At 36.6% G+C, this 9,852-nt stretch overlaps 1 protein-coding gene across 3 annotated transcripts in view; it reads right to left on the minus strand.

Moving 5' to 3' along the window:
* Positions 1–5,067, minus strand: part of cuedc1b (CUE domain containing 1b) — a 29,706-nt gene extending 24,639 nt beyond the window's left edge. For 2 of the 3 annotated variants that reach the window (XM_048160176.1, XM_048160177.1), the window contains exon 1: positions 4,788–5,067. The gene's annotated coding sequence lies outside the window, so the exon portion shown is untranslated. The remainder of the gene's footprint in view (positions 1–4,787) is intronic. The other variant, XM_048160179.1, reaches the window with a different exon arrangement.
* Between the last annotated feature and the right edge of the window lie 4,785 nt (positions 5,068–9,852).

Genomic DNA, 9,852 nt, shown 5'->3' on the forward strand with positions numbered 1-9,852 from the left:
CATAAACACAACTTCATTCTTTATAAATCGGTCCAACAGTGTAGCATTAGCTGTTAGCCACGGAGCATAGCCTCAAACTCATTCAGAACCAAACGTTAACATCCAAATAAATACAATACTCACATGATCCGATGTATGCATGCAGCATGCATGACGAACATCTTGTAAAGATCCATTTTGAGGGTTATATTAGCTGTGTGAACTGTGTTTATGCTGTTCAAGGCAAGCGCGATCTCCGGGGGCGGGGGAGCACGAGAATTAAAGGGGCCGCGCACCCTAAATCGGCTCATTTATAATGATGCCCCAAAATAGGCAGTTAAAAAAATGAATTTAAAAAAATGTATGGGGTATTTTGAGCTGAAACTTCACAGACACATTCAGGGGACACCTTAGACTTATATTACATTTATATAAGAATATTACATTTTAAAAAGAAGTTCTAGGGCACCTTTAACAACCTAAAGGGGTGATTAATTTTGATTTGACTTTTTTAACTTTAGTTAGTGTGTAATGTTGCTGTTAGAACATAAACAATATCTGTAAAGTTCAATACAAACTGAGATATTTCTTTTACAGAATTCTTTGTTTAAGGACTACAACAAACAGCTGGTAGGAACTACAACGAGCTTCTTCCCGGGTTAGTGACATCACAAACCCTACAATTTACTTAAACCCTGCCCCTGAGAACACTCAACAAAGGGGGTGAGGCCATGTTGGGCTGCTTTAGTGAAGAGGAGTTTAAGTTTTTGTAGTAGAGTGTTGTTACCATGCCGTCATTTTACGCCGGACTGCTTCACAAACGAGGGTCAATTTAATGCTGGATTTGCACAAAAGATTAACATGACGACACATGCTAGTCGCTGAGTTGAATCAACCCCACAGCAACTACATAAATTTATCTACTAACCATTCAGAAATGTCCATTTGCATTCTAAAAGTTGTAACTTCTTCCTGAGTCTCTCCATCAGTGTCTGTGTCTGACTCCTGTTTGAACAATGTAAGGCTGAACACCGTTACTGACAATCCTCATTTTGGCTGCGTGAGATTTAATAAACTTTTTTTTTTTTTTTTTTTTTTTTTTTTAGAGTTCCGGACCTTTTTTGCATTTTGACCATAGGTCTTGGTAAATAATAAGCTGCGAAAGCGAGGTGAGTGCTTTGAGTGAATATAAACACTGAATATAAAGATAACTTGCAGCTCAGAAAGTGAATCAGGTGTTGCAATATTCATCAGACTGATTCAAACTGGTGGTAACTCATCTTTTAAATCTGTTTATTATTATAATTGGCACATAAGAATTAATTGTTGTGAAATCAGACTACATTGATCACGCTGTATGGTTTTGATTCGCTTTTTGATTTCCAGTATGTTTTGGATTCAAACATGCTGCCTGAATCCATTAGAACACAAACAGACAAGATCTTTTTAAACATTGTTTGTACGTTTAATAACTACAATCCAACAGCCTTGAAATATTAAAATGCTTATTTATTGATATTTGTATGTACAGTTTATCAAAACTAATCTGTTTATGACAAGTCTTATATTATGCCTATTATTAAAAAAAAGATGCTTGGGAGTTTGTTGTCCTAGGGTCATATTTTAAAAATACAGAGGCTTAAATACATTAGACAGTGATGAGCTATTTTTGGGACTAAACACATTTAGGAATAAATCTCTCTGAATATGTCCCAAAGCAATACTGGCTGCTCTGCCTGCACTTCATTCCTAAAAGTCTGACCAAATTCTCTGACTGCAACTATTTATGTGCTCAAAAAAATCTAATTAATAAACAAACAAGCCTTTTAATGCATGTAGGCAACCTGAGTGCTGACATTGTTAATAAAGGAAGGGATCTGAAAGGGTTAACCTACATCCAGTTCATCACCCCTGAGGTCCTGGTGGATCAAGCGACATTCTTAAGAGCTTTCAACAAGATAATGCCATACAAAATGGGAGGTGTGTAAGTGGATACGATGAGTCCATCAACCACTACAACATCTTCAAGAAGGGCAAATATTAGGGTCAGTGGCCATATGCAAATCAAGACTCTCTTAAAGGGAGAGGAGTGGCACCAGCTGTCCGACAGAAAGACCTTCACCACCTCCTTCATCATTTATAACACTGTTAGAACCAGCAATATGGCTGCCAGACAGATCTTTGAACTCAGCAATGTGCTTCACAAGCCAAACACAGGTGTTTTAAAACGTGACGGTAGTGTTTTCTTATAAGGTTTGCATCCATGAAAAAGCACAAAGTATAGTTTCAAAGAAAAAGTTTTATAACAAAGAAAAGTTTGGCTAGATTGTTTGATTAAAAAGCAAATTCCAACTGTGCAAAATCAATAAATAAAAATGTTACTTTAATTTCTTAAATGCTATACCTAGTACTACATGAAGTTGAGCAGTGATACATTGGACTGCTTTGTCAGATCTAATATCAAAGGAAAAACTGAAGGCCTCAAGATTAAAAATGGTTATTTTTGTGGTTGGAACAGCATGTCAGCCAAGAAAGCACAAGAGACATCTAGACACTATCGTGTCATTTTATTAAATGAGCTAAAACAGGTTCCTTTGTGTAAAATTGTAAGGAAGCTGTTAAAAGTGTAATGAGTAAAAACATGCCATTAAAATCTCCTGTTGCCTTCACTGAGACTGAGTCTATGCTGGTTTACAAACCTGTAAATGTTCAAACAGGCATATAAAGCTCAAATATTTGATTTGAATGTGCAAATTATGCCTAGTCAGACCACCAGATTTCCGTGAATTGGTTCTTTCGAATAGCTCATTTCAATTAACAGGTTCAAAAAACGATTTAAAGGATTAGTCCACTTTTAAATAAACTTTTCCTGATAATTTACTCACCCCCATGTCATCCAAGATGTTCATGTCTTTCTTTCGTCAGTCGAAGAAATTAAGAAGAAATTAAGGTTTTTGATGAAAACATTCCAGGATTATTCTCCTTATAGTGGACTTCAATGGCCTCCAGACGGGTGAAGGTCAAAATTACAGTTTCAGTGCAGCTTCAAAGAGCTTTAAACGATCCCAGATGAGGAATAAGGGTCTTATCTAGCGAAACGATCTGTCATTTTCAGAAAAAATACAACATGTATATGCTTTATAAATACAAAATATCGCCTTGAACGTACTTCCGGTTTCCGCATTCTTCAAAATGCTACGCCTTCCCTACTCTACTTAAGGGACGAATGTAGCACCAGTTTCGTTTTTTTTTTCCGTAAGTAGAATAGGGAAGGTGTAGGACATACAGTGTAAGCATTCTGAAGAATGCGGAAACCGGAAGTAACGTTCAAGGCGATATTTTGTGTTTATAAAGCAAATACAGTTGTATTCATAAATGTTTTTTTTTTTTTGTTTTCTTGCAAAAAACCTGCTTTATATCTTTTAAGAGAGAATTTGAACATTATATTGAATCTATACGATATTCTTTGAAACAAAAAGCAGTTAAACTTTAAAAATTGGTAAACTTTTCAATATTTTTTTCTAGGTTTTAATTAAGCCCCCTCTAGTGTACTTTTGTTGGTTACATATTTGATGTTACATATTGTACTTTGATGTCTCTGTAACACATTTTCTAATAATAATAATAATAATAATAATAATAATAATAAAAGCAAATACAGTTGTATTTTTTTTCGAAAAGGACTGATCGTTTATCTAGATATGACCCTTATTCCTCGTCTGGTATCGTTTAAAGCCCTTTGAAGCAGCACTGAAACTGTAATTTTGACCTTCAACCGTCTGGAGGCCATTGAAGTCCACTATAAGGAGAATAATCCTGGAATGTTTTCATCAAAAACCTTAATTTCTTCTTAATTTCTTCGACTGACGAAAGAAAGACATGAACATCTTGGATGACATGGGGGTTAGTAAATTATCAGGAAAAGTTTATTTAAAAGTGGACTAATCCTTTAACAGTTCATTATCATGTGACAAGCTACATGCTTTTAACCTTCCCAACGAATTATTATTATTATTATTATTATTAACAGCGTCGTTTATTGTAACTGCGTTTGTGTCTGTTTGTCTCAGCCATGATTCAGCTAATAAGCATATTCAAAATATGTTTTTAAATATAATATGTGTGCGTTAAAATGCACTCACATATCTCTAATGAACGATTTCAATTGTTTTAATAAAATAATGTGCGTTTCAATCTCCGAAAGAGTTGGTTTTCGCATTTTAAATGCGAAAATGACTCAAGAACAGACCAGATTCAATGCGATTCAAAAGCGAATCGTTGAGAGAGATTCGCGAACAGGTTCAACCGATTCACTGAAAAGATTCGATTCAAAATAACGATTCGTTCACGACTCTGACACCGCTATCGAAAGCACCAATGCAGACCAACAAATTCCACTCGAACTCGTATGATGCACAGACAGACTGTCTAGGCAGGCAGCTTTTAAAACACAACCAGTCAGACTGAAGGCAGAAGGACAGCGCTTTTTAGATCCAAGATGTGGACTTCTCTGTCTTTATTCTCTTTTAACACGCGCACAGCAAAATCCCCCTTCACATATAAATAAACACATACACTGAAGTGTAAATAAGACATATGAGGCCGCAGCAGTTCGCAACGCACTCCTCCACAACAGCAACCAAACAGCCCTACTCTAAACAAAGACGTGTAAAACAACCATAAAACATCGCCATAGCGATTTTATCTGCGTAGTTACTACATACCTGTCATATATAACGCTAACATAATGTGAAATCCGTAGAGTAGAATGTTAACGCAAGCTAGTGTAAAAAAACAAAGCTACTTACTCTAGTACTAGGTGAACAGAAGCAGATTGCCCCAGTGCACGTTCCCAATCCGTTCCGTTTTCCTCTTTTATCATAAATATAAAGACTATTTGCTCATTTTCGCTGGCTGTAAATTACTATTCACATCGGCATGCATCATCTCCATCGACACCGATTCGGTCCCGGTCGGTGTGTTCATGCCTCAGCGCCTGAAATCCCCCAGAAAGGGAACTAGCAGTGTGTTGTTGTGTATGGGGATGAATCAAAGAGACGGGAAAAAATCTGTCACAGCCAGAATCCGTGTGTGAGGGAACAAAGAGCCACACGGCCGCCTAGTGGAAAGAAAACAAGTAAGTAACATCAAGACTGAAAATGAGTATGAATATAATTTTGTATTTCTAAAGAAGAATATGAATAAAGTACATTAAAAGTAATACAACTAAATTCACACATTTCTAATGTTTTAATTACCTGTACTTAAATGCATACTTATTTGTTTGAAAAATGAATTGAAATGTATTTTGTAAATTTAATAACAAACAAATGAACGTACATTTTAATTAATACTGTCAAGTGTACATAAACATTATAAGTATGTTTTAATTACTTGTACTTAGGCGTTCAGTTTTCAAATGTATATCATTTACAATTAATATCCATAATTTTAACTACTTATATTGTATAAAAGTGTTGTGCACAGCCTGTATTTACAAATAAGTGATTACCTGCACTGCAATTCTTTAAGAACATTACAGACAATAAAATATATAGAGCCTTCAGTGACCTTGCACTAATACTAAATCTCTCTCTACTGATCCTTAGTATGACATACATTTTGCCAAGTTGTTTAAAATTGCTATGTAACAGGAATTATATCTAACAATAATGATGAACACTGTATTTTTACTAACTAATATTAACAAAAATCAATTCTGTAACAAATGTGTTGCTCATTGTTAGTTCATGTTAGTTAATACTAACATTAGTTCAATCATGACAACTCTCGGAGTGGATTAAATTCAACCAGCATTTATTGGCATGGGGTATGAAGTATACATGGCTTGATTTTGGCGTACGAGATCTGCTACGCTGCTGCTGTTGCTGCTGCTGCTGCTGCTGTTGCTGCTGAGCAAATACAAATTGTTCAGCTTAGTCAAATAAAACAACAAGGAAGAGGCTGCTGCAAGAATGGTAGAACCCCCATAGCAGATCTCTACAGGTGGCGCTGGGGAGGAGGAGGGATAACAGCGCTTCACATTGCGCAGCTTGTCGATCGCAGGCTAGGGTACGATATATATGGTTACGTGGATATGGAATTACTCCCGATTGGCTGATGCCATGGTGTAGAAAGAACCAATCAGCGCTCGGTTAGAGTTTCATGACTGAACTTTGTATTTAATAACATTAACTAATGTAAACAAATGAGACCTTATAGTCAAGTGTTGCCTGTATACCATATATATTAATTTGCATTATTTTTAAATTATCATTCAAAAGTCTGGAGTCTCTTTATGCTCACAACACAAGGCTGCTTTTTTGATTAAAAAACCCTAATAAAAACAGTAATATTGCGAAAAATTATAATTTAAACTGAAGCCAGCATTCTTACGTAGAAACCGGAAGCACTTCACTGTGTTTACAGTGTCAACAGTGTAGGAGATTGAGAAGAAAAGAGAAGAAATCGTTGAATAAAGTCATTATTTTTGTTTTGTTTTTGCGCACAAAAAGTATTCTTATCACGTCATTACATTAAAGGGGACCTATTATGCAAAATTCACGTTTGCATGGTGTTTGGACATAAATATGTGTTGGCAGTGTGTGTACACAACCAACCTATAATGATAAAAATCCACCCACTCCTTTTTTTTTAATTCCCATAAATCATAAGCAGTGTCTCAGAACAAGCCGTTTCCAGACCCCTGGCAGTGTAACGTCACATTAGCCACAGGCCCCGCCCACGAATGTTGACAGACACTGCCATTTTAACATAGAACCGCCCTGAGCAAGTTCTCAGCCAGTTGTACACAGTCCGCCATTGCTGCACTGACGAGAATGTCTCCCAAGCGTTTTAGGTGTTCTGTAGCTGGATGGATTAATCCACATAGCTCTCTCCATTTACTCCAGAAATCTGAGCCGCTGAAGACAAGGTGGATTCATTTTGTTTTCGAAGAAAATGCTCCCTCAACTCTACCGAAATTCATTTATGTCTGCACAAATCATTTCACACCAGACTGCTTTGTGAACGAATGTCAATACAAAGGGACAATACAAAACAGAGGTTGTGCTAAAAATGTGTTACTCAAGGATAGATCAGTAAACTGTTCGTGATCCAGCTTACAGCCTCCAGAGTGATACTGGATACGGCAGTAATGAAGGTGAGAGCACTTTATTACAGTTCATCAGAGTTGATTTACGGATATAAGTTTACCAGTTTATTAAGCACCACCCGAAAAGGCATAAGGTCTTAATATATTTCTTTACTGTTAGTTGTAACAAGTGTTTCAGTGTAATTTGCTGTATATGTTGATGATAATGCAAGGGAGAGAGAGTTTATGGATAATATTTTAATGCACACTTGCACTGTGTTTGATTAAGCACTTAAGGCAGGAACACACCAAGCCGACGGTCGGCCGTCGGGCAGTTTTCCTTCGTCGGCCGACTAAGTTTTCTCAATGTGTTCCGCACCGTCAGCTGAAGTTGGTCCTCGTCGGCTTTTTTTCAGCCGATTCGACATGTTGAATCGGCGTTGGAGCTCGTCGGTCCGTCGGGCCATCTGATCATTCTGATTGGCTGTTTAGCTACTGCCGCCTGCTGTTTCGGAAAGGCATTTCATCTCATGCAGGCACAGAACTGGCGTGCTGCTTGACCGTCGGCTGTTTAGCGTCGGTTTGGTGTGGCAGGGCAACTTTGGACACAGACGCTGCCGACGTGAGCAAACCCCGCAGTCTGCTTTCGTCGCCACTAGTTTGTCGGCGTCAGCTTGGTGTGTTCTGGCCTTTATAGTGATTTCTAGAGTGAAAACGGATGCTTCATCTTTTGTGTGAAGTACAGTAAAAGTCATAAAACTCGGTAAAGTCGAACAGGGTCCGGTACAACAGGCTTGTACTAATATAGTGGATAAAAACAAGAAGATAATATAAGTTATAACCGTAATTGAACTAAACTATACCTGTTCTATCTCCGTGCAGCATATATTTGCAGTTTCTGACAATATAGTGCGTCCTGACTGAATCCTGACATTGAAGAATCAGCTCTTGAAGCTCCGCCCTCTTAGGCCGAGCGCAGCAGCTCATTTGCATTTAAAGGGCCCACACTGAAACAGTGCGTTTTGGCTCAACCCCAAAAAGTGGCAATTTTAACATGCTATAAAAAATGATCTGTGAGGTATTTTGAGCTAAAACTTCACATACACACTCTGGGGACATCAGAGATCATTATGCCCCATCTTGTAAAATGGGGCATAATAGGTCCCCTTTAAGGTTGAACCACTGAAGTCATGTAGACTATTTTAACGACGTCTTTACTACCTTTCTGGACCTTTAATTTTTTTTAAATTATGTTGCTATGTATAGGCAGATCAGAAAACACTCGGATTTCATCAAAAATATCTTAATTTGTGTTCCGAAGATGAACAAAGGTCTTACGGGTTTGGAACGACATGAGGGTGAGTAATTAATGACAGAAATTTAATTTGTGGGTGAACCCTTTAAGTGTTCTCCATTTTAATATGATTAAAATGTAATTTATTCCTGTGATATCAAAGCTGAATTTTCAGCATCATTACTCCAGTCTTCAGTGTCACATGATCCTTCAGAAATCATTTTAATATGTAGATTTAATGCTCAAGTAATATTTCTTTTCAGTTAAAAACGGTTCTTTAAATATAAAGTTTAAAAGAACAGCATTTATTTTAAATATATATTTTTTACTTAACTGTTAACTGTGTTTTGATCAGTTTAAAATGTGTTCTTTCTGAATTGCTTACTGATCCCAAACTTCTGAACAGAAATGTAAAAACTGATTATTGAATGTTTACTGAAAGATGCTCAGGTTGACAATGTTCAGGTCAGATTATACTTAACAGGTGATGCGAATACACATGAATTCTTTTTGTTTGCTGTTAGATTGCTATACTATTAAATCAACTGGCAATAGCAAAATCTTTTAGAGGCAAAATGAGGCAAATCATACTTGACAGTTTTCTTTTATTTAGACAACCCAAATAAAAGGCACATAAAACATTGCGCAATGTGTTTACATAATTACTCTTGACATACATTTAAAAAAAAATGTAGGAATGTTTTTTTTTTTACCTTTCTGCTAATCAAAAAAAGCCTAGTCTTCATATATATACAAAATTACCAATGTTAATGTTCTAATACAAAAAGTCTTATAAAAGGTTATTTTACTTGTGTTTTTCCTTGCATGTGTCTATCATAACTACCACGTTCTCTGAGCTAAATGTTTTTGTACAAAGATATACATTCATTGGCCTTCACATGGGTTTGCCAATTTAATAAAATAAAAGAAAAAAAAAGAAGGACATGATAGGACTGGACTCATTTTCAACTCTCCAATCCAAAACCGAACACAAAGTCTTTTCTCGTTTTCCCCCATTAATGTTCTTTAAAAGATACTGATGCATAAGGAGTAACTTCATTAGCAATACTTTATAGTATATTAAAAAAAATAACAGATTCACAATTCCTCAAACATGGCAACTTGATATTTCATATGCAAAATAGATTCTAAATCTCCACACACATTTGGTAAACAGTTAAACTGCAGTTGGCCGCCCAGGCAGTTTCCATCGCTGAGCACTGCTCGTCTTGTCAGAGAGAAGACTGATGTGTTTCACGGTGGCATTTTCAGACATGCAGTTCAGGCACAGGAAGTGACGCCATTGCGGAAGTCAGACATTTAATCACGAGCACAATTGAAAAATTCTCTCTTTTGTTGTTGTAGTGTTTTCAGTCATATTCCTCGAATTCCAGTTCTCCAAACTCATCCGAAATAATCCGCCTCGACTAAAGGCAACATTTAAAAACAAACAGAATGAAAAAGGAAATAGGCCATTGAGTGATTT

Source organism: Megalobrama amblycephala, linkage group LG16, assembly GCF_018812025.1.
Source record: "Megalobrama amblycephala isolate DHTTF-2021 linkage group LG16, ASM1881202v1, whole genome shotgun sequence".
Taxonomy (NCBI): Eukaryota; Metazoa; Chordata; class Actinopteri; order Cypriniformes; family Xenocyprididae; genus Megalobrama; species Megalobrama amblycephala.